Source organism: Mustela erminea, chromosome 4, assembly GCF_009829155.1.
Source record: "Mustela erminea isolate mMusErm1 chromosome 4, mMusErm1.Pri, whole genome shotgun sequence".
In the NCBI taxonomy this organism is placed as follows: Eukaryota; Metazoa; Chordata; class Mammalia; order Carnivora; family Mustelidae; genus Mustela; species Mustela erminea.
Genome location: NC_045617.1, coordinates 122,335,255 through 122,360,273, shown reverse-complemented (window position 1 = coordinate 122,360,273; position 25,019 = coordinate 122,335,255). Strand labels below are relative to the sequence as shown.

General features: G+C 47.4%; 1 long non-coding RNA gene and 1 pseudogene across 1 annotated transcript; both read right to left on the bottom strand.

Annotated features, from left to right (window-relative positions):
- Nucleotides 1-25,019, bottom strand: part of LOC116587519 — a 592,489-nt pseudogene that overhangs the window by 519,409 nt on the left and 48,061 nt on the right.
- Nucleotides 15,394-21,191, bottom strand: LOC116587559. The gene is made up of 3 exons (XR_004284520.1): nucleotides 21,084-21,191; nucleotides 17,937-17,966; nucleotides 15,394-15,443 (listed from the first exon to the last, which is right to left on the bottom strand). It is a non-coding gene; the product is annotated as an uncharacterized LOC116587559 (long non-coding RNA).

Here is a 25,019-nt window from a genome sequence, read left to right as displayed (position 1 = left end):
AAAACTGGAATCATTAAAAAAAAAAAAACAACAACAACCTGGAATCATAAAATGCATGGTCCTTTGTGACAGGCTCTTACACATAGTATGTTGTCAGGCATATTCATGCTGTCATTAAGGCATTAACTTGCATTTCCCTCAGTGAAGGAGAGAAAGCACATTTCCATATGCATGTTTATCTTTTAGATTTCTTCTTTGTTGCTTTCCCATTTATGCCTTTTCCCACAGTTCACCGCGCTCTGTCTCTTGGGAGACCATCCTCCATGGACCTCTTATGGACTGGGCTCTCCAAATGTTCCCGTGCCTTCTGGCTGCCACTCAATTATGGCAAACGGGAAGCTTTAGGGCATGTACTCTGTAAGTAGTCTGTCTGATGTTCACTGACCAGAGCAGTGCTCACATATCCTGTGGACTGGTGTTTGGTTGCTAACGTGTGGCAAAGAACTTCTCCTCATTTGTGCCTTATCTTTTCACTTTCTTAATGATATCTTTTGTGAACAGCAGTTTTCAGTTTTAAGCTAATAACATACACGAATTTTTTCTCTATTGCAAATGTCTTCTAAGTTCTGTATAACAAGTTCCTTCTTAAATCAGAATCATAAAGTTTTTCTTGTAAACTTTTCTGAAATTTTATGGATTTTATTTGGTTTGTTTTTGCATGTGTATGGTGTGAAGAAAAGGTTCAAATCTAGGGTTTTCCTTCATGAATAGCTAGTAGTAGATTCACTTTTTATTGAAAACTCCATCTTTTCTCCTCTATCCTAGAGCCAGTCCTACTTGTGTCAACAATCCAGGATCCACATATAGTTGGGATTATTTCTAAACTCCTTGTTTTGTACACTGGTCTTCTTTTTCATCTCTGTGACAATTTTCTTCTGATTATCCTAGCTTTATACTTCATGTTGCATTAGATAAAGTAAGACCGTAAAGACACCACAGTGTCCTTGCAACTTTTTAAGTTCGAGAAGCACATCTCCAAGTTCTACAAAAATGTTTTACCTCAGCTGGGAACATGTATGTCAGGTGACTAAATGTGTTTGTTGTTCTGTGCGTGTCCCTGAATGACAGTGGAAGTCCCATGAGTATTGATAGTGGGGCTAAAACAATTTTTAGCAACTAGGAGAATTTGCAAATACAGAATCTGGGAATGATGAGGATTGACTAAAAATGTAATTTTTGGCCAAACTGGTGATGTGTCTGATGGATGCAAGGGACTGAGCATGAGCGAGGTGGGGGCTGCTCACAGTCAGATAGTCAGTAAATGTAAATCCCAATAAACAAAGCAAACCTGAAATATAAAATATAAAAATGTGAAGGGCTTTTAATTCCCACCCTACACAAAAGTCGCATGTGTCTGAGTTTCTGCCAACCCCACATGGCCTCTCCATGACTTAGTTTAAGTGTCATCTTTTCTCAGCAGGTGCACGGCCATGGGAGAAGGCTCACCCATCCCTTCTGGAATGTGACAGTCTGTTCAGGAGACGACAGTAGGCAAGAGTGTGGGGGGGACACTACTCCCACCTGCACGCCCATGCTACCCCATGACTTCCCCCTTCTGTATCACCACCCCTCCTGAACCCCCCTTCCCTCATCTGTCAGAATTTTTCAAACAACATTAAAATGAAATGCACACACATCTGTGGTATCTGTTAAGTATCAGAGTCTGACATGAGGGTCTTTTAGGGCAAGATTCATGATGGATATCTGTAAGGGCTTGGGACTCATGTACCATGCTGCAGAGCCCAGGTGACAGGCCAGTCAGGTGCTTTCCTTTCCTTGTAGTGCCTGTGTGCCTGCTTTGGGATGTTAGACCCACTGACACCATGGATGAGTCAGGAAGAGTTCTCTCCTTTTCATCGTTGGAAGACTTTGAGAAGGGCTAGTGTTGATTCTTCCTCCAATGTTTGCTAGACTTCACCAGTGAAGCCACCTGATCCAGGATGTCAGTGTGATTTGATTACTGATTCAATCTTCTTACTAGTTATGGGTCTTGTCAGGTTGGCTCTTTCTTCATGATTAGTCTTCATCGGTTGTCTATTTCTATGAATTTGTCCATTTCATCTAGAGTTTCCAGTATTTTCATGTTTTTCTTGTTATTTCAATATGCCTTTTCCGTGTTCATTAACTGCTGGTTTTTAATTGTTAAACTCTTTTACTTCACAAAATGTAGAGTACTTAGAAGTTGTGAAATTAGGAGAAGTTTTTCAAGGAATATAGGATAACAAACATCCATGACCCATAAATAAAAATTGATATGTTTTATAGTTCATTATTTCTAATTAATTTCTTTAAATTTTTTTATTTCAACATAGTGAACACACAAGGTTATGCTAGCTTTAAATATAAAACACACTGATCACTTCTGTGATCACACTATACTCAGCACAGTGTAGCTGCCGTCTGTCACCACACATGATGTGACAGTGATTCCCTGTGCTGTGCCTTTCACTCCTATCACTCCTCATTCCAGAACTGGAGCCTGTGTCTCCCGCTCCCCTTCTCCCATTGTGCCCATTCCCCACCCCCTTGCCTCTGGCAACCATCAGTGGGTTCCCTATATTTACAGGACTGATTCTGCTTTTTGTATGTTTCTTTATCCATTTGTTTTGTTGTTTAGATTCCATGTGTGAGTGAAATTGTATGGTATTTGTCTTTCTCAGTCTGGGTTCCTTCATTTAGCAGACATACCACCCTTTAGTTTCATCCATTGTCAAAATAACAAGATCTCATCCTCAGTTATGGCTGCATAATAGTCTATGGTTCGTGTGGGGGTATGTGGGTGTGTGGGTGTGCATGAATGTACCATATCCTCCCTGTTTATGTTCTATGTGACTCTGGGTGGACACAGGGGGCATCAGTGTGGTTTTTGAAGACTTCACTCTGAACCTCATCTGGGATGAGGGCGCCCCCTGGTGTCTGGGGCCCTTCCCAGGTGCCCACAGCTGAGGGAGACCCTGGGGAGGGCCTGACTGAAGACAAGAGAGGACGCCTGGGTCTTCTCTCCTTGGTCCTGAGGCCCCACACAGGGAGAAGGGTAAGGGTGTCCCCACCACTGCTCTTCTCTCAAATGGATTCTGACTGAGAAGCCCGAATGGGGTCTGCACTGAATGTCAGGTAGAGATGTCTGAGCAGAGGCCTGACATCAGCGGGACAATGAACAACCTTCCAGACAGCCCTGAACTCCACAGGGTTCAGGCTCAGGGCTGTGGCAGGGGCTGCAGTAGATGAAACCTAAGGAGCCCTGGTGCCCCTTCTGCGGATTCTGTATCCCTCTGCAACTCCTCCCTCCAGCCCTTTGTGGTAGTCCGAGGGAAAACCACAAAGTAGAATCTCTATTTTTGACTCCTTCTTTCTGAATTTTTCAAAACTCAGTTAAACAAAAATCATTTCTCATTTGGGAACAACATCTCAATATCTACATCCTACTCCACAGTGTGGACGTGTGCACTGGGGTTAGAGGACTAAGATCCCAGCTCCCCTAGGACTCCTGTTCCCTGGGGAAGATATAAGAGGGTACCCTGTGCTGGGTTCACAGCTGTTGGAAGTCTTTCTCCCAATGCAGGTGACAGGCAGAGCTGACATCCTGTGTGAATGCACTCCCCCCACCACAGGGGTCAAGATTGAACCCACAGACTTACTTAACACCTCTCTTACCCCGGGGATTGTCTCCCATAATTGGGGGTTGAGAAAAGGTCCTTACATAGAACTAAGACCCAATCACCCCAAACCTCCTTGTCCCAATGACAAGCCCAAGTGAGAGCCCCAACCCCTGCTCCTCCCCATCACCTCTCACACACTCACCACCACCACCTGCCTGGAGTCTATCAGGACTAATGTCATTATGTCCCTTTCTTCACCTCTGTTGGTCACCCCCAGTCCCCCAGATATCCAGCACTCTCACTCCATGAGGCTCTGCACACGCCTATCCTGCCTCCTTCCATGCCCCTTCCCTGCTCCTGAACTTTCCACTGTGCCCCCTGGAATTCTCTGCCCATGATCGGCATCCTTTCAGGATGTGCTCTTCACCTCACAGCTCCTCTCCCACAGGGTGTCTCCTCTCCCATGGACCTGGCACGCCTGCCCTGGAGTTGTGTGGGCTCTCAGTTCATCCAAACTCCCTTCCCTGTTCTTCATTTCTTCATTTCTTAAAGATTTTATTTATTTATTTGACAGAGAGATACAGAGAATAAACAAGCAGGCAGAGCAGCAGACAGAGGCAGAGGGAGAAGCAAGCTCTCCGCTGAGCAGGGAGATCTATGCGGGACTCGATTCCAGGAACCTGGGATCATGACCTGAGTTGAAGGCATTCAATTAACCGACTGAGCCACCTTAGGCACCCCCTTCCCTGTTCTTCTTTCTGCTAATAATATTGTTCCTACATCACCAAGCATACTGACACGTTAGAGGACAAATGTACAGATTTCTCCCACCATCTTCTCAGGTCCTAGCATCTGTCCCCATGTGATGGGCCTTCCAATCCTTTAGGACAGGTGATACATCCGTGCTGGTGCCAGCAAAGCCACTCCCTCTGCTTCTGCCCTAGACTACATCCCTTCTTTTCTACTTACAGGTACTGGTCCAGCAATTCTTCCTCTGTTCTCTTTTTCATCATCTGTGTTTGTTCTCAACTAGATTATGGTGCTGGCTGTGAGAAGACACATCCCTGTCAGCTTGAGGGAGTGCAACTGATTCCCGGCCCCGGCGGTGTGCTCTCAAATCTGATGCCATGTGCGCTCTGAGATGACACTTCCTATGGAATTCCTCCAGCCAGTGCTCGAGAACAGCAAGGAAACTGAGGCAAGATTCTTCCTCTTCTGCGGGCTGACTGAGGCTCCAGGATTCCCTGATACCCCGATGAACTTGCCTGACTCTGTACTGGGCCTAGGATGCTTCCAGCCAACCTTCTTCTCTGTCTCCTTCCCTCGGATTCAGACTCACATCAAGATTTGCTGTGCTCCCAGCCTTCCTGGTTCCTTTCCCATGTTTTCTCAAATGGGTTTCTCCTAACACATTCCTGGCATTATCATGCTGTTCTGGGGTCTGCTCCCCACAAACACTGAAACGCAAGTGGCATTAGGAATGGCCCAAGAATTCAGGCAGAAAGATGGGGATTGGGGACGAGCTCATGCACTGCCTGGCAGACCAGGAGTCCACCAACCACACTGGAAGGTGGGACACAAAGGGCAGCTGAACTACTGCAGGCATTGCTGGAGGTGAGCTGAGAAACTGTCCTGGTCTGGGGGAAAGCTATGCCAGTTGGGATGACAGAAGCCGGTGGAAAGTAATTTGGGGGGGGGACTGCAGAATCAGTGGACGTGGCATGTTACTGGTGATCTCTACTGATGCATCATAGAAAGATCATGGGGATCTGAGGGCTATTAAGCAGTGAGTGGCTATACAAGAAAGCCTCTGCAGGATCTTACAGAGGCAGCCATGTCCTGTAGAGGAAGGTGCAGAGAGCTGAATGGCAGCTGAATCATATTGGGAGAGTGGAAGAACTCCAGAGAACTTTGGACACTCAGCCATGGCAGACCTAGTGATGTGACAATCAGTGCCCCTTTGGGGAAAACCTAAGATCCTGCAGACTTGATCAAGATCCTCCCAGTGGCTGCCCCTCAGGATCCTCTGGACACACAGAGGAGGCTCGCCCTTCTCTAGTAATGGTTAACACTTCCTGTGCTGGAAGATGGTGCAAAAGTTTCACCCCTAGATGCACGTGATGTCCACTCAGCAGCTTTGCAAGAAACACCCAGCATGCGTGTGTGGGAGCATGAGCAGCAGCTGTGGGACTGGATTCTGAGGGTGCTTGATCAAGGGACAGGAATGTCAGGCTGGAGAAGGAAAACTGCACTGACTGGGGGCACTTTTCAGGATGTGGGTTTATCCAGGACCCCAGGACATTAGGCAATCTCACTGTTGGGGTGGCACTATGTAGACTGGAAAAAGTGTCAAAATCTCCACAAGGTAGACCTGTAGTTCCCCAGTAGACACACAGTAAAGGATGGGATAAAGAAGCTGAAGGAAGTGGACATGTGGAATGCAGGCATGATATGAGGCCAGAACACCCACCAGAGGATTATGTTCCTCAAGAAGATCCAGAAGACTCACCTTACCCCAAAGCCAAGGTGCTGGCAAGAGGAAACTGCATCACTAGGAAATTTGAGGCTATTTTCTTCTAAAGGGAAGGGATCATGTCAGGGATGGATGTCCTAGACTTAGCTCATTAATATCAGTGGGGATGAAAGGGCCCCAAAGAGACAAGTGGGAGCTCCATGACCAGCAGATTGGATGAAGGACATCCAGTAAGTACCCCTAGTTATTCCCCTTCCCCCAAGTTAGTCAATCAAACACTCATGTAGGTGCTGCTGGGCAGGGACCTTGTTGATATAAGTAAGGTCTCAAATTAGTTGACTTTAAGACAGGGAGATTCCCTTAGGTTAGATTGTCCTGATCAGGTGATTCTTTAAAGGTCTGGGCTCTTTCTGAGCAAAAAATATCCTAAGTGTGAAAAGGATTCAATGTGAAGGGTTTTCTCTATTGTTGGCTTTGAAAATGGAGGGCAAAATGGCAAAGATGCTTGTATGCATGGGGACCATTCCAGCTGACAAGGAAATGGGGACCTCAGCCTTATAACTATAGGAAACAGAATTCTGCCAACAGTTTTCTATGAACCTGAAGGAGCATCCCACCTCAAGATGAGAACACAGCTTTGTGAAATCCTGAATAAGAACCCATCTACAATGCCTGAATTTCTTTTTCTTTTTCTTTTTCTTTTTTTTTTAAGTAGGATCCATAACCAACATGGGGCTCAAACGCATGACCCTGGGACCAAGAGTCACACACTCTACCAACTGAGCCAGCCAGGAGCCCCCCATGCCTGGATTTCTTTTTTTTTTTAATTTTTTATTTTTTATACACATATATTTTTATCCCCAGGGGTACAGGTCTGTGAATCACCAGGTTTACACACTTCACAGCACTCACCAAAGCACATACCCTCCCCAATGTCCATAACACCACCCCCCTTCTCCCAACCCCCCTCCCCCCAGCAACCCTCAGTTTGTTTTGTGAGATTAAGAGTCACTTATGGTTTGTCTCCCTCCCAATCCCATCTTATTTCATTGATTCTTCTCCTACCCACTTAAGCCCCCATGTTGCATCACCACTTCCTCATATCAGGGAGATCATATGATAGTTGTCTTTCTCTGCTTGACTTATTTCGCTAAGCATGATATGCTCTAGTTCCATCCATGTTGTCGCAAATGGCAAGATTTCATTTCTTTTGATGGCTGCATAGTATTCCATTGTGTATATATACCACATCTTCTTTATCCATTCATCTGTTGATGGACATCTAGGTTCTTTCCCATAGTTTGGCTATTGTGGACATAGCTGCAATAAACATTCGGGTGCACGTGCCCCTTTGGATCACTATGTTTGTATCTTTAGGGTAAATACCCAGTAGTGCAATTGCTGGGTCATAGGGCAGTTCTATTTTCAACATTTTGAGGAACCTCCATACTGTTTTCCAGAGTGGTTGCACCAGCTTGCATTCCCACCAACAGTGTAGGAGGGTTCCCCTTTCTCCACATCCTCGCCAGCATCTGTCATTTCCTGACTTGTTGATTTTAGTCATTCTGACTGGTGTGAGGTGATATCTCATTGTGGTTTTGATTTGAAAGTGATGTGGAGCACTTTTTCATGTGTCTGTTGGCCATCTGGATGTCTTCTTTGCAGAAATGTCTGTTCATGTCCTCTGCCCACTTCTTGATTGGATTATTTGTTCTTTGGGTGTTGAGTTTGCTAAGTTCTTTATACATTTTGGACACTAGTCCTTTATCTGATATGTCGTTTGCAAATATCTTCTCCCATTCTGTCAGTTGTCTTTTGATTTTGTTAACTGTTTCCTTTGCTGTGCAAAAGCTTTTGATCTTGATGAAATCCCAATAGTTCATTTTTGCCCTTGCTTCCCTTGCCTTTGGCGATGTTCCTAGGAAGATGTTGCTGTGGCTGAAGTCGAAGAGGTTGCTGCCTGTGTTCTCCTCAAGGATTTTGATGGATTCCTTTCGCACATTGAGGTCCTTCATCCATTTTGAGTCTATTTTCATGTGTGGTGTAAGGAAATGGTCCAATTTCATTTTTCTGCATGTGGCTGTCCAATTTTCCCAACACCATTTATTGAAGAGGCTGTCTTTTTTCCATTGGACATTCTTTCCTGCTTTGTCGAAGATTAGTTGACCATAGAGTTAAGGGTCTATTTCTGGGCCCTCTATTCTGTTCCATTGATCTATGTGTCTGTTTCTGTGCCAGTACCATGCTGTCTTGATGATGACAGCTTTGTAATAGAGCTGGAAGTCCGGAATCGTGATGCCACCAACTTTGGCTTTCTTTTTCAATATCCCTTTGGCTATTCGAGGTCTTTTCTGGTTCCATATAAATTTTAGAATTATTTGTTCCATTTCTTTGAAAGAGATGGATGGTACTTTGATAGGAATTGCATTAAATGTGCAGATTGCTTTAGGTAGCATAGACATTTTCACAATATTTATTCTTCCAATCCAGGAGCATGGAACATTTTTCCATTTCTTTGTGTCTTCCTCAATTTCTTTCATGAGTACTTTATAGTTTTCTGAGTATAGATTCTGTGCCTCTTTGGTTAGGTTTATTCCTAGGTATCTTATGGTTTGGGGTGCAATTGTAAATGGGATGGACTCCTTAATTTCTCTTTCTTCCGTCTTGTTGTTGGTGTAGAGAAATGCAACTGATTTCTGTGCATTGATTTTATATCCTGACACTTTACTGAATTCCTGTACAAGCTCTAGCAGTTTTAGAGTGGAGTCTTTTGGGTTTTCCACATATAGTATCATATCATCTGTGAAGAGTGATAATTTGACTTCTTCTTTGCCAATTTGGATGCCTTTAATTTCCTTTTGTTGTCTGATTGCTGAGGCTAGGACTTCTAGTACTATGTTGAATAGCAGTGGTGATAATGGACATCCCTGCCGTGTTCCTGACCTTAGCGGAAAAGCTTTTAGTTTTTCTCCATTGAGAATGATATTTCCATGCCTGGATTTCTGACTAAAACACAGAAAGCAAAAAAACTGGTGTTTTTTTGAGCCATGAAGCCTTGGTAAATAGCTATGCAGTAATCAAAAATGAATACCTAGGCTCACTGTGCAAAAGATAAACACGTAGCACTTTTTCCCCCAAAATGAATTTATGAACTACTGTGCACACTAACAGCATGCAACAAAATCTTTCTCAGTCTTTTGGTATATTCCCCTTTGTGATTTTTATGGACTAAATTAAGTTCTAATACACTCATATTTCATACATTCATTCAACAATTAATTTAGCACCTACTATGTACCAGGAATAGCTTTCTGTGCTGTTGATACAGTTTTTACCAAAATAGTCCAAAGCACCTGTGCTAGTGTGCTCTACATTCTAGAGGCTTCCCAGGAGTGAGATGGAACCATTGGAGCATTTTCAGTGAAGACATGACATGAGCTGACTCATGTCAGCAGGATCGCTGACCCCTGTGGGGTCAAGGACCCTGAGTGGCAGGTGATGGGGAGGCACCAGGGCCCCAGTTCAGGAGTGAGAGATTGTTGAGACTAAGGGGAGGGGAAGACCTGAGGGATGAGAGAGACAGAGAGAAGGGCTGCAGATGCAGGCTAAGGGAGAGAAGCAGAGGTAACAAATTCTAAAACAGTGGCATTCTCAGACTTAAATATGTTGATATATAGATTTTTAATTCATAGATATGTAAAGGGCTTAGCAAGATATTCTGTGCATCTGGTATTAACTGCACTCTGTGGGATTGTCTGAAAACCAGTTGCCTCCTTATGATAATCCAATAATACCTAGAAGCCCAATAACCATGCCTTAGGTCTGCACTCACACACACAGGCAATGCATGATGGACACGGGGGAAGGGCATTTCCACTGCACTGAACACTTGCCACTTCCAGGTGATCCAAGCTTGGACAGGCTTCCAGCTGAAATACACAGTAACAATTGTGCGTCTCTGCAGTGAGGGTATGTCCAGGACTCACACAGACAATCTCGGGGCTAGGGAATGAAGATAATTTCAGAAAACAGCAGTCACTGATATTGTTTGGGGAAACTGAAGAGCTTTTTGAGTCTGACTGCTGTGCTATATGATTACATTTCTATAGGAAGGGGTCAAAATCACTTTCACAGACTAGACTGCTGATGTTCAGGGGTTATCAGACTGTGCTACCACTGCTGTGGATCCACAAAAAGGAGACTGGGTTCAGTGAGAATCTGCAGCTGGTGCACCAGACCCAGCTTCTCCAGGTGTAAAGAGAAAACCCTGTCCCTCCATCTTTGTTCCCAGGGCTGCTCTCTCTCTCTCTCTCTCTGGTAGCAAATGCCCTGGAGGTGATTCCAAACAGAGAGACAGAGGTGAGGGCTGAGAGGTAAGAAAGTCCAGTTCAACAAATATTCCGGAAAGGACTGCGGAGAAAAGGGGCTGAGTCCAGCCTGAGGGTCTCTCTGCCTGGTTTCCTCAGAGCCCCTGGACTCTTCTCAGAAGACAGGGTGACAAAGTGATTACCTGATCACCGTGCAGGAGGAGAGAGGTCAGGCCAAAGTCTCAGATCCCCAGGAGGGACTGGTCTTCAGAGTCTCAGGAGCGTTGATATAGGGAAGCCCAGCGCCCGGGAGTCCCCATCTCCCTGGGTTTCATTTCTCCCTTTCACAGCCCCTGTCTGGTCCTCCACCCATGACGCGCAAACTCTTCGCACTCCCATTGGGCGTCAGGTTTCGGAAGACGCAATCAGCGGCACCGGGGTTTCACGTTCTTAAGTCCTTACCAGGCCCCCAGGGACTGCTATTTCACAAACCCTGAAGGTCTGGGCCATGGGGCCCCGAAACATAGTTCTGCTTCTGGCTAGTGCCCTGGCCGTGACCGAGACCTGGGCAGGTGAGTGCGGGGCGGTAGGAAAAGGCAGCTGCGGGGCGGGAACGAGGGGACCTCCGGGCGGGGACCGGAGACCCCCGGGGAAGACGCCTCTCCGCCGTCCCCGGTCCGGGCCCGGCCCCGCCGCCGCCCTGCTCTCCTCCACTCGGTGCCCGCTCCCCATGCCCTCCTGGCTGTCTCTACCTGAGGCCGGGCCCGGCGGGAAGGAAGGTCGGGCGAGGTCGCAGCCCCTCCGCGCCCTCAGGCTCCCGCTCCCTGAGGTATTTCTACATCGCCTTGTCACGGCGTGGCTGTGGGGAGTCCCTCTCTGTCCCCCACTGCCTTCCTCCCTCCCTCCCCGCTCTGCCCTGCATTCTCCTCCTTCATCTGCTCCCCTGTTCCAGCAGAGGGGCTCTCTCCATCCTTGTCTGTGCTTCTCTTCCCAGGGAGCTGCCACTCTTAATCTCTGGTTGAAATTAAAACTCTGGATGCAGTTTGTTTTCTTCAGTGCTTGCCTGGAGGGGTAGATAGGTTATTTTAAAAAACGGAGAATTCCTAATGTTCCAGAGAGGAAATAAAAGCACCGAGAGCCTTCCAGGTTCCGCAAGTTTGCTGGGCTTCCTCTGGGAGAGGGGACAGGAGAGGCTGCGAGGAGCCAGCATGGAGGGACTGTGCCCAGCCTGTGCTAGGTGCATCCTGGGCTTTGACATGGTCACTCCGCTGCTGGGTCATCATCACTGCTCCCTTGACCCTGTGCCTTCAGTGGAATTTTGTCCCACCTGGCCCTGGGGTCACAGGGACTCAGATCTCTCCTGTCTCCAGGACCTTGTGCAGCAAGAGCTTCCTGTGAGCAGGACAGACTAGACTCAGAACTGGGTCAGGACTCAGCCCCCAAGTTTTGCATGTCTTTTCTCCTCCTCCTCCCCCTCCACCCCATCCCCCTCCTTCTCCTGGTCCCCCTCCCACTTTTTCCTTTTTTTGGAGACTTGGGCCAGTTCTTCTCCTGTAAGAGTTCTAGTCTCATGTTCCTCTGGTGTCCCTAAGTCTTTGACAGCCCCAGGGCTCCTTTGGCCTCTCATTGTCCCCACAAGGCCCAGTGAGCTCCTGTACACAGGATTCTCTGTGAAACTGAAAGGTGAGTTTTCAGACCCATCCCATCTCTTCTCATTCTAGGACTGTCCTGGATCATTATTTCCATCTTTTCACCCATACCTTCTAGAAAGCAGATTCTGAGGTTAGAGACAGGACCTGGTAGTTTCTCATTCTTACTTACACACTGCTTAGTTTCTATCTCTTCTGCTCACCTACCTGCCCCCCTGCCCTTGGCTCTGGTGATCCTTTTTCTGGTTCTGCTCCGGATTCATAGAGTGATGAAGCAGTGTCTAATCTGAATCCACATTTGTCTGGAATATATGACCCATAAGACTATGCACAACTTTTCTGAAGGAAGAACTGTCATTGCTTCCTGTGTTGTGCAGGAGGAATGGTGTGGGAAGGAAGACATGGGGACGTGGAGGAGACCACCATGGTTGAGAGAAGTGGCAGCTGCCACACACAGCTGTGGCCTTAGGGTCATGTAGAAGGGAGAATTGCTCTTTGCAGATCATTTCTCCAAGTGATAAGGTCTTGTTTTAGGAACATCTCTTTGCTTCTGTGCAGAATTGAGAGGTACAGGGGAAGCAACCAGTAGGGAAAGTGTAGGAAACCAGTGCAGTGTTGGGGGCCTGGGTGGCTCAGGTTGTTAAGCATTTCCTTCAGCTCAGGTCATGATCTCATGGTCCTGGGATCTAGCCCTGCATCTGGCTCGCTGCTCAGAGGGGAGCCTGCTTCTCCTTCTCCCTCTGCCCCTCCCCTACCCCTCATGCTCTCTTGCTCTGCTCTTTCTCTCTCGCTCAAATAAATATATAGAATCTTTGGGGGGAAAATGTGGGAGATGTGAGGTATGGTATAAGGAGGGAAAGTAATAGGATGTGATTGGGTGCTAGAGATATTTAAAGAAGGACTTTGCAACATTTCCTAATGGATTCATTCTGGGTGGTGAGGAGGCGGAATCAAGGAGGAGCTCCAGTATTTCAGACTGCAGGTAAAAATGTGCAGTGCCTTCCTTGGATATGGGGAAGATTCTGCAAGCAGGACATCTGGGGAAACAGCAACACAAGCATCCAATTTAGGAATATTAAATCTGAGATGTCTACTAGAAGTGCAAGTAAGGAGGTCATGACTAGCTCCGTACACAGAGCATGTGAGTCTTGGTTTCAGCTCAGGTCATGATCTCACGGTCCTGAAATTGAGCCCTGAGTCAGGCTACCCACCTAGCTTAGAGTGTGCTGGAGAATCTGTCTTTCCTTCTCCCTCTGTCCTTTCCCTGATCATGCTATTTTTTAAAAAGGAAAGAAAGAAAGAAATGCAAACAAGGTGGCAGTTGGATAGTGCAGGGGAGGAGAAATATCTGGGTTGGAGAAATAGATTTGGGAGGTGACAGCATATACATGATGACTAGAGCTTTCAGCAGAGATGAGGTCACCAGGGGTCGAAGGCCATAGAACAGAAAGGAACAGGACCAAACCCTGGACTCCTCAGGGCTAAGCAGGCTGATCAGAGCGCAAACCCAGAGCGCACTGCACAGTCCGGTTCTGCGTCTAGAAGGCACACAGACCAGGGAGGCCCAGCCTTCAGTGTGTACGGGAATTTCCTGGACTGTGAATATCTAGACAGTCAGGGGTAGAGTGTGAGATTCTGGGTTAATAGCGAGGTTTGTGCAATGGCTGCTGGTCTTCAGATCACACACTGAGTAGCGAGCACATGAAGCAGGATCCCCACATGGCCCTGCATCAGCCCCTCCTGTAGGGCTGCTAAGTAAGTGATTCCATGGCCGTGGGTCTACAGAGAGGCCTGAGTATTTGGTACCAAAGTCACAGGCAATCCTGGGGCTCTGCCAGAGACGCAAGAAGCACTGAAGTCCTTGAGGAGAGCGCCAGTGTGGGGAAGGGTCTTACATACACATTTATTGTTTTCTTCATAGGAAGAAAAATACTAGGTCTGCTGGGAGATACATGTTTTTTCTCTCATGGGGCCCAGTCAGGTGGCAGACTGAGAAAGTGGTTATCAGCTCAACATAAAGAAAAAGTCTGATTACTGAAAGACTAGGTCTTAAATGTTCCCACCATATGCATACACTGGTAACTATGACAGGATGCAGGTCTTAGCTAATGCTACAGTGGTAATCAGTTTGCAGTATGTAAATAAATTAAATCCAAAGTTTGTGCCCTTAAATTTATAAATGATTATGTCAATTATATCTCAATACTACTAGAAAAGGTTTCTGAATCCATGCTGTCTGAAAGAATTCCTTCATGCATTCCTCACTCCTCATTTTCAAACAGAGTCCAAGTTGTTTTAATTGAAACTATATACATTTATAAAGAAATATATTTGTATCCATGTATTATCAGGGAGAATCATATATATAATTTAACATATAATATAAAATATAAATTATATGTAATAAAATAAATAAATATTAAAATCTATTTTAAGAAGAATGAAATGAGATATTAATCATAAATTAAATTCATATATTATGAATATATATATTTATAGGGAAATATATGTATTATGTGCGATAACATTAGAGTACTGTGTCTCATTTTATTTCAGGGAAAGCCACAGACCACAGGCCCAAGGCTGCACAGGCAGGAACAGAATCCACCATCACACCCCAGTTCAAGGACCAAAGAGGAACCACTGGCCCCGGTACTGGGCACAGGTCCTACTGTTCACACCACTGCACCCTGAGGCCAGAACTGCTGTCACTGCTGCTCCTGGCAGCGGGATGACATGACGGCCACTCACGCCACCTGTGCCAAATGCATGCAGCACCGTCCTGGCGTCTGTGTCACATACATCCTGAGTCAGAGTCTGGCATGTGGTCACCTGACTGGTGGAGCCTCAGGCCCTGTCCCCCTGCAACAGTGTGTGACATCCCAACTCTGATCTGGATTCCTGAGGAGTGATCACCAACATCCTCGGACTTGAACTCTCCATTTAGGAAAGTTCTGGTCTCTGCATTCCTAGCCACAGGCCTGTGAGAGGCCACGCATTCAGGTGGTTCTCAAAGTCACCCCTGTTGTAGGCAGATCCCAAGATGGCCCCAGTGTTCCCATCCTCCTGTATCATGCCCTTGTGTAATAATACCCACTTTGGCAACAGAAGCTGGACATAGTGACTTGCTGGTGACACACAGAATAGAGTGAAACCATGCAGTATCTGAAATCACCAGGACACAAGATATGAGGCATTTGGGGTCCACAGTCTCAAGGTGGGCCGTCCAAGCCAGCCTGGTTAAGTGCAGATTTCTGGTGGAACCTCATGACAAATCATCCTGCGTTCCTTTTTCCTCTGAGGGGTTTCTCAACCCCCATAAATCTCAACCCCCACAGCCACTGCCCTCAGAGAGGAGGAGGAGGAAAGGTCACCAGCAGGGATTCTCGTCCTGGCTGCAGTCAACAGGGGAATTCTGTAAAAAGTACAGGAAGGGAAGAGAAGAAACACAGGCCCCCAAATGTAACAGCTGGTGAGTCCATGCACACCCCAGGGCAGCCCCGTGGCTACAAAGATGAGGGGAGAACAGTCTCCAGTCTCTCTGTGCTGCCCCTGGGGCCCAGCTCTCCCTTCCTCCAACACAGGGTCCAAGGGAGCCCCTAGTGCTGCCCCCTGTGGATCTGTCTCTTCTCATCTCCAGAACAGACCATCATGGCTGCCCCCTCCAGGAACCCGTCTCCTCTCCACAGGCATTAGTTCAGTTGTGTGCAACAGAAACCCAGCTAACAGTGGTTGTCCACGGGACAGCAGCCTGTGTGTGTCCCATGAGTGAGGTGAGCCCTCTGGGACTGTAGGGTCAGTCTGCACCTCGGGGCTGTCCAGACACGCTGGTGACAATGACCCTGGGAAGTTTCCTTATTAGCATGACCAGGGCACCTAAGACCATGTCCGTGGTCCGTGAGCAGGGAAGGGAAAGCAGAAAAAGTGGATGTTTCCCTCCTTTTAGGACAAAACCTGCTACCACATTCTGTGTCCCCATAATGGCCAGAACATTGTCACACAGACAAAAGTAGCCTCCAGGGAGGCTGGTGAATGAGGCTGTCTTTAATCTAAGGGAACATGTACTCCATGAAATCGTGTCACTCTGGAATGAGGATGATTTCTGCTTTACGTAAATTTTTTTAAATCACCTGTAGCAGAATGGTCATTACCAATACATAATATCAATATCTAATTCTGAATGAGTTTTTTATGTAAAAACTGTGACCTTCTCAGAATATGTTGTTAATTAAAAACAAAGTTAGAGATAGATTATTTGGTAAAATGCCACCCCCTAAAATGGAAATCTCTCCTATAATAATACTGTGGAAACTGGTAACAGCTCTTACGTCCCAGGAGTGAGTTTGGAAGAATTATGGAGGGAATAGAGGAGGAAATTGACTTTTCACTGTATACTCTTTTCTGTTATGTAAATGTTTTCAACCTTGTGCATGTATCAGTCTGTTGAATTACATTCCGAATTGCCCAAGAAAGCCCCACCTCCATTTAGGAGACACATAATAGGCAGTAGCAATGTCAGGCTCTCTGCTAGGCTCAGTGAGAGAAACATGAAGGAATTCAGAGTGGGGTGAATAACCTGGTAAATGTAACTATCCTGATGAGGTTTCGGGAAACAGCCTCCACGCAGAAGCTAACTGAGTGCCTACTGTGGGCCAGGTGTTGTACTCTGTGCTTGGGACAGGAAGAAAATACAGGTGCACACCTTTGTGACCTACCTGTCTCATGCTAATGAGGTTTTATACCAACTCCTGACTCTCCGGGAACCCTACTGCTGTCTTGTCCCTGTGTGGAAAGGAGCTGAGACTTGGGAAGAGAACCCTTGCCCATCTGGCCCAAACATTATTGGGAAGATTTAATTAGAGAATAGTGACTTCCTAACATAACTGACGCATCAATACAAGAGAAAACCCCTAAGAAATGATCAGGATGAAGGGAAAGAAACTGACAGAGTAGAATCACAGGAAATGTCTTGGTGGAATCCCGTCTGAGGCAGACTGGCAGAAATAGTGGGAGACCAGGATTAGCCAGGCAGCATGATGCAGGAAAGAAACACAATGGTTGAGTGTAGTGATGGTGCTTTCCTAGAGATTTAAAAGGTCTGACAAATGAGGGGGGAAATATTCAGAGAGGACGACCTCTCAGGTTCCACAAAGTTGAGACAGACTTTTCCAAATGACAGCGTGATTCTTGTAGCTAAGACCCTGCTTGGATAACACAGTCTGCAGGTCATCTCCAGCATGGGACCCAGAGTGATAACTATGTTGCTAAGTGACTGTGCAGGGCAACAGCCTGGTAAGTACAGATCTATGAACACATCCAGGTGTGAACACATCCCGTGCAGAGACCTTGCTACCCTCCATTCCTTCCATCTGAAACCTGGAACATCCCTGTGCAGATTCAATAATAAGGCCCAATGGTCCCCACCTCCTGCTCCACATGGCCTTGTGGAATCTCCTCCTACTGAGTATGGGGGGGGGGGGGGCATAGAATATCTTTTAATATCTTTATCTTTTAATAAAATGTAGCTTTTAACCAATAAAATGTGATGACCTTGGAATATATACGATCATGACTTCCATTTTGCCTGCTGAGTTTCTACCATCTTCTCCCCTTGTAAGCTTTGCTGAAGCAAGCAGCTGTGTTGGAAAGACTAGAAACTGAGGTCAGCCTGCTGCCTACGTCCAGCAAGACGCTGAGGCCCCCAGTCCACCAGCTCACAAGGAACTACTCAGTCCTCCCCAGAGGGCAGCCCTCCCCTTTCTTGAAGACAGACATCCCATTTTCTCTTTCCGACATGAATGTCAAGTTCTTACCATCCTACTTGCTTTCCTCTCACTCTATCTGGGAAAGCCCATGAGGGAGCTACTGTCAGGCTATCAGGAAGTGCCACCTTCTTGTCACTTCTCACATTGGAGAGCAGGCATCACCAGGAAGTCAGCTGGAGGAAGACAAGTCACAGACAGCAGGACTGATAGGTCATGAATGCTCACCCCAGTGTCTCTCGGGCTCACTTAGGCTGTGCTTTCAGACTAAACAAAACAGTAAGTGAAGTCCGCCCACCCACTGCTGGTCTCCCCACTTCTGCATGCTGGACAGCCCATCTCACACCCCAGATGCAGACTCCACTGATTCCCTACAGCCCAGATGTGACCTCCCTCCCCTCCACCTCCAGCAAACACACTCCATCCGCCAACATACAACCAGCGCTCCTGTCCCCTCAAACCCCATGGATTCCCTTACAGGGACAGTGAGAAATGCATATGCCTGACAAGACTCAGTGCTGGAGAAGGAGATGCTGTCAGAGACACAGATGGTGGTGACCCTTACTGAGGCAGGTGAACAGAGTCCAGAGGTCAAAAAAAAAAAAAATGGTGTGCACTTGGACTCAGCACATGACCATTTTGTTAGAGTCATGGCTCAGCCAATTGACTCAGTTAACCTCATAGTGACCTTGGTTTCCTTCCCTATAAATTGGAGTTGGTACCTTTCCCTATCTCACGGGGTTATTAGGACATTTTAAATTATTCAATTCATATAAATCCCTTAAAACTGTGTCTGGTACTTTTGTCAAGCAGAACCCTGGGAAGGAAGCGAGTCCCACCAATGTAGCTCCTGTTTTCTTCATCCTACCATGACACGTACCATCCTACCATGACATCCTACCATGACAGTGTGGCCCCTCACTCATCACCCCAAGCCCCTCTCACTTTCTCACCTGCTACAGATTGAACTTGTAACCCATGGGGTGGGGGTGGGGGTGGGGCAGCCATGAACCAGCCAGGGTGGACACAAGGATGAGGAATTCTCAGAGCAGCGTGCATACACACACATACAGTCATGCGTATACATACGAACACTCATACATGCTTGCACATGCTCACTCACGCACAGATATACAAACCTCCACACAAATTCCTGTACACATTTCTACAGGATTGTGAACCTGCCCCTCCCCCAGACAGACATATGTATATGACACACTTGCATCACATTTCCTACATTATTTGGAGTCTGGCTTACTATTACTTCCTAGTTCTAGGAAATCTAGGATCTGATGGCAGTTGTCCACCGACCGATGAATTGATAAAGAAGAGGTGGTAGACAGATAAATAGAAAGACAGATATAATGGAATATTACTCAGCCATCAAAAAGAAAGAAACCCTGCCATTTGCAATGACCTAGATGCAACCAGAAGGTATTATGCAAATTGAAATAAGTCTGTCAGAGAAAGATAAATACCATTTGATTTCATTCATATGTGGAATTTAAGAAACAAAACAGATGAACATAGGGGAAGGGAAGAAAAAATAAAATAAAAACAGAGATGGAGGTAAACTATAAGAGAATCTTAATGAGGGTTGCTGAAGGGGAGGTGAGTGGGGGGAAGGGATACTTGGGTGATGGGCATTAAGGAGGGTACATGATGTTAGGAGAACTGGGTGTTATATGCAACTGATTAATCACTAAATTCTATCTCCGAACCTAATAATAAAGTATATGTTAATTAAATTGAATTTAAATACAAAACATCTTTTAAAATTTAGGATCTTGAGGGAGAAGGACCCAAGAATTTTTTACCACCAAAAAGTGACCCCCTCCCCAGAACTCTGGTACACTCTGGATCTCATGCATGCCTGCTCCTGGAACCCTCCTACAGGAGCAGGAGATGTGACCTTAGATTGAGATCCTGGAATCTAGAGGCAACCATGTGCATTGCCCCAGGTGATGTTGGGGCTCTGGGGTCCAGCAGGTCTTAAGCCTCCCACCCTCTCCTAGCCTGCCCTCCCACCATTCAGGGCTACCCCTGTCCCCCACTCCCAGGCTTGCTGCACAGCAAGATGCCTCCATATCTCTTTCAGAATACACAGGAACAGGAGTTTCAGTTGAACCGTTGGGGTGACACAGGTATAGTTCTGAATGAGGAGACTAGATCTCCTCTCCACCTGAGTTCTTGTTTTTCTAGAACATGACTGTAGCAATTATAGTTCCAACCATCTAAATTCCTGCTAAAACAACCCCAATGATGAGAACATCAAGGAGAACCTGGCTAGCAAATGCCCCTTTGTGGAGCATGGTGAGCTGGGCAAATGGATCAGAGGTGAAAAGGAAAACTGAGGGGTGCCCCTGTGCCCTGACTCTTCTGGAAGTCTCTAGTAGGCTCCTGGATCCCTGATATGGGGCTCCACTCCTCATCCCCCAACCTTCTGTCTCATGGTGATGGGCTCAGGCAGCCCCTCATCCTACACACAGCATGTGTATCTCCCTTCATCTCCAGAAGGCAGCACAATGGCTGCCCAATTCTGGATGGTTCCATCTCCTTCTGCCTCATCTCCACAAGCTCCTTGTACTAGATCTGGTGCTCCTTGGGTGACTGCTAAGTCACGGTCATCTCTGCAGGGCAGGAGCCCATGGTGCATAGCCCCTCAGGGTGGCCCCACAGTCAGGGGGTTGGGAGTGGGTCAAGTGTGCTCTAGGAGGCTCTGTGGAAGAGCAAACAGGGAGCGCTAAAGCAAGGCCTTCTAGAAAAGCATCAGTTCCACAGACCAAGATGCGATACCTGCTGAGGCTCTGGCTGCCTGCCAGGGGGAGGCAGGGAGTGTTCCCTTTCAGGAGGCAGAAGGCACCAGCACTAGCCAGGCCCGGGCCCAAGGCAAGAAGATGGGAACTGCCTCTGACATTTTCCTCCAAGGGAAGAGCCTTTTCAGAGACTCTCCACCCGCTTATGTAGCCTGTTAACTCAGTATCTCTGGCTCAGTGTTGATAGGTTCTCACAGCTACTGTGTCTCTGGTGGGAAAGAGCCCGAAGAGTGGGAAACCTCCATGAACCTCAGAGCTACTGCTGTGCTCTCCCGAGAGAACGTTCCCCAGCGTGAGCCTAGGAAGAGTGTGCCATGGCACTGCCCAGGGGACTCAGGACAGGCTGCTGTCCTGAGCTCATGGCCCCCCATCCCACACTAGATGTCCTCCATCCCCGTGTGTGAGTAGCTCTGGAGAGAGGGCAGCCCCAGGCTGAGCTGGGAGGAGCTGCAGGGCTGGACTGTGGGGAGTCCTTACCAGTGCGGCTGATGTTCTTGTCCCAAACCCCAAGTGTCTCTGCAGTGACAGGAAATGTGGCTTCCCGAGTCCATCTCATCCCTCCATGCAGTGCCCACTGGCCTCTCGTCTCTGCGGGGTAGCGGCAACGATGAGACTACCATGGATGGCAGAGGCTCCATGTCCAAACTCAGTCACTGTCATTGTCCGAATCATTCTGTCACCACCCCAGTGTCCCATTACCCTCTGGAGGTTCCAGTCACGGTGATCTGAAGGGTGGGGGCCTGCCCACCTTCTCTCCAGGACCAGGCACTGTTGGTCAAGGCAGAGCACGTTTCCGGAGTCCCCCAGCATTTGTCTCTGCACCCCACCCCCACCAGCTTCTCTGTAGGGAACATTCACTGTCTAGACTGTGCTGCTGTGACACAGTAAGTAGGACGTACTTGGTCTTCCTCCTCCTGCACAGCTCTTAACACCTCTGTAACGGCCTGAGTGATGGGAGTCATAGGAACACCTCTTCAAGATTTTGTTCCCAGATCCTTAAAAAGTGCTGGAAGATACTGGCCCCATCCTTACACACTGTACCAAACCTCACTGTATACCATCTCTCTCCTCTGATGCTGTGAGCCCTGAGAAGGCAGGACTCTGTCAGGGCCTGAAACAGAACCATCTGGCAAACTGTGGGATTCCCGCTCCTGTACGGATCAGCTGGGAAAGTCTGAGCAGCCTCCCTCTTTAGCTCTAATGGTGCCTCTCACTGGTTTATGCCTGGATGCCACATGCAAGGCCCTCCACTGACTGATTCATATGCTAAACCCTCCAGACACTAACTAGAAAGAATTAACTACACCTACATCCTGACCTCCCTGTGTCCAATGTCACCCACAACTTGCCTAGCCTAACTTGGGACCTCATCCCCCCATCAACCCAGATCGTACACACACATCAGAGTCTACACAGAATTCTGGGTCATTCATGAACCTTCCCCCAATCACTGGAGGTCTGGCCTATGAACCCTGTAAACTGTGTCTCTGCTTCTCATGTGACATCTAAGGAGGCGTCTGTCTTCAGTAGCTCTCAGTCTGCCCCACACCCTCAGTCACGTGCTCTCAGAAGTGTGGGTGTCTCCCCATCTTCACTGTAGGCTCTGTGAGGACAAACACTAGCTTATGCCTTCTGGTTTCCCACCTGCAGGGACCTAAACTGTGCCCATGACCCACTGAGTCTGGTTGGTTAACTACTTAATGACTCAAGGACCCTGTGCCCCTGAGCAGACTGTCCTGGCATTCATTCTCACGTGACAGTTTGTGCGCACCTGCATGTTCCAGCCTGACATGGGGGGACACCAGACAAGAGGTTCTCATGCGCCTGGGGTAGGAGGTGTGCTCAACTCTCTCTGCTTTCTCCCAGGCCCCAAGCTGCTGCCTGTCTTGGGGTTTGGTGGTAGGATCACTGCACATTTCTCAGGTTTGGGGGTTACTCTTCATCTGGCTCGTGAAGATCTTGGTCCCATCGTCTGAAGAACTTGGCTCCTGCATGCACCACTCGACTCCAGACTCTGTCTCTATCTCCTCACAGTCATGTCAGGGGAAGGTGGCCTGTCCATGGAGCCCAAGGCAGGAAATGCAGGCCTCCTGGAGCGGCTCCGACCCCGCTGAGGGGAAATACTGCAGAGAGCGCTGTCCTGAGGGAGGAAGGCACGGGGGAGTTCAGAAGAGGCTCTGGGATTTACTGAGTGAGGACCTAGTGATGCACGTGTGGGCAATGTGTATGTCTGTGTGTGTGCACACACATGTGTCCCGTGACAGGAGCGACAGGGACACAACATAACACAATGGGAGACAATGACAGAACAACCCTCCCTGTCCCCGGTCCCCTGTGACAGTCATATTCCAATCCCATACCCATGGTGCCCCCATAGAATGCACAGATTGTGTGTAATTTCCTGCAAAGCAAACACTATTTGGCATATCCAGATTTAAAATAAGGAAAAAATCTGTGTTACTTTTGTCAAAACTCACTGGTGTCTTGCTCTTGCCAACCATGTGAAGATGACATGCAGATCACACCCCAAAGCTGTGTGAGAGCTGAACGTGTGAGCACATGCTGTCCGCGCTCAGGATGCAACGGAAATCATTGGCCATCATCAAAAAGAACCATTTGAAGAACAATATAAATGAGCTGCATGCAGGAACACCCTGGGAACAGTAGAACTTTCTATGATAGTACTGATGGGTGATAAGTGCAGCAGAGATGGAAACGGTGTCATCAGAAGCTTGCGCTGTCCTCTGAGCCGTGAAGCTGAGCATCAAATACTTACACAGTGCACTTTCTGTTCACAGGATTCTCTTGTTCACAGGCATTACTCTTCCAGTAAATGATCATCTGAGATGGTTGCCAGAGGGGAGGAGGTGGAGGCTGGGGACATGGGAATGGGGCAGTGGGGACACAGGCTTTCAGTTCCAGAATGAATAAGTGACAGGAATAAAAGGCACAGCACGAGGAAGACAGACCTTGATACTGTCATAGGGCTGCGTTGGGCAGGTGGGAGCTACACCTGTGAGGAATAGCACGTGACGTGCAAACTTGTCACATCATTACTTTCTACACCTGACACTAATGGAACATTGTGTCAACTATACCCCAAATTTAAATACTATTTAAATTATTTTCTTACAATTTCAGCTGTTTCAACATTTTACATTAAATGAATATACACGGCAAATTCTAATATTGGATATGAGAGTTGATTAAATGTATAAATGTATATTTAACTTACACAAAGCAAGCCGCAAACAAATTAAAAATATAAATAACTAAATATCTGAGAAGAATATGATACTGTCTGTGAATATTTGGATGGTAAGCCTGACACTGGCCAGGCCTGGTCCTCCCATAGTGCGAAGAGGGCAAAAGTCACTGACCATGTCAAACACTGACCATGTCAAACCTGACCATAACTATATCAAACCTATTAGAGTCACTTAATAAGAAATCTTGCAATCAGAGAAGAAAAATGTGTAATAAACTTTCAGAGAGTTGGCTTTAATGACCTGTCTATGAGCAATAATGTCAATACTGTCTTTAGCCTTAGCAGAGAGAGATGTTACTCATTAAGGAATCTGGATTAATTTGAGAAATGAATTAATTAGCATACAAAAGCAATAAGAGAATCAAAGAGGAAAAGCAGTCCATACTATCTTTCAAATTTAACTGACGGGATGTCTCACATGACAGGTACATGAAGAGGACCATGGGGACACCCCAGATGTTTCAGAGTCAAATGTTCAAGGAGCTTCAGAATGTGCAGGGTGGGTGGTGTGTCATCGGAGACGTCTAGAACCAGAACGAACAGGCACACACAGGAACACAACCGCAGCCCGGCTGGGGTTTCTTCCGCCCCTCCCCCCATGTGGGAACCTGCGGACTCAGGCACCAGGGCATCTCCACGTGATCACTGGAGCCAATGTGTAGCAGAGCTGGTCTTGTCCCTCTGTTCATTCATGAAGCCCAGGCCTTGTTCGGGGGCCTTGGTGGCCACTGCTTGCTCTGCTGCCGGACTGCACTCCTGGGGGCAGAGGTCATGAACACCTCAGTTCCCAGCAGCTCCCAGTAGAGGATTTCTCCCAGGCTTAGCCCTCCTGTTGTAGCAAGGAGAGGGTCACAGGCAAAACCCAGGCTTGCCTTCCCCCCTGCTTCCTTCCATCCTCACTGAGTGTGTCCTGTGTTGTGTTCAGGATGAACTCCCCTGGTATTGATCTACCAGAGCCCAGCTGGAGGACCCCTATCTCTCCCTCCCTATACCTTAACCCTTTCCTTACTTATTCCTCCCCTGGAACAGTAGTCCTAACTGCTCTTAGGGAATGGGATGATGACTGCTCTGGCTGCTTCCTGCAGAAATGAGGTGGTGGGCTGTAAGGCAGTTAGAATCCATCCAGGGTCAGTCTAGGGGGCCCA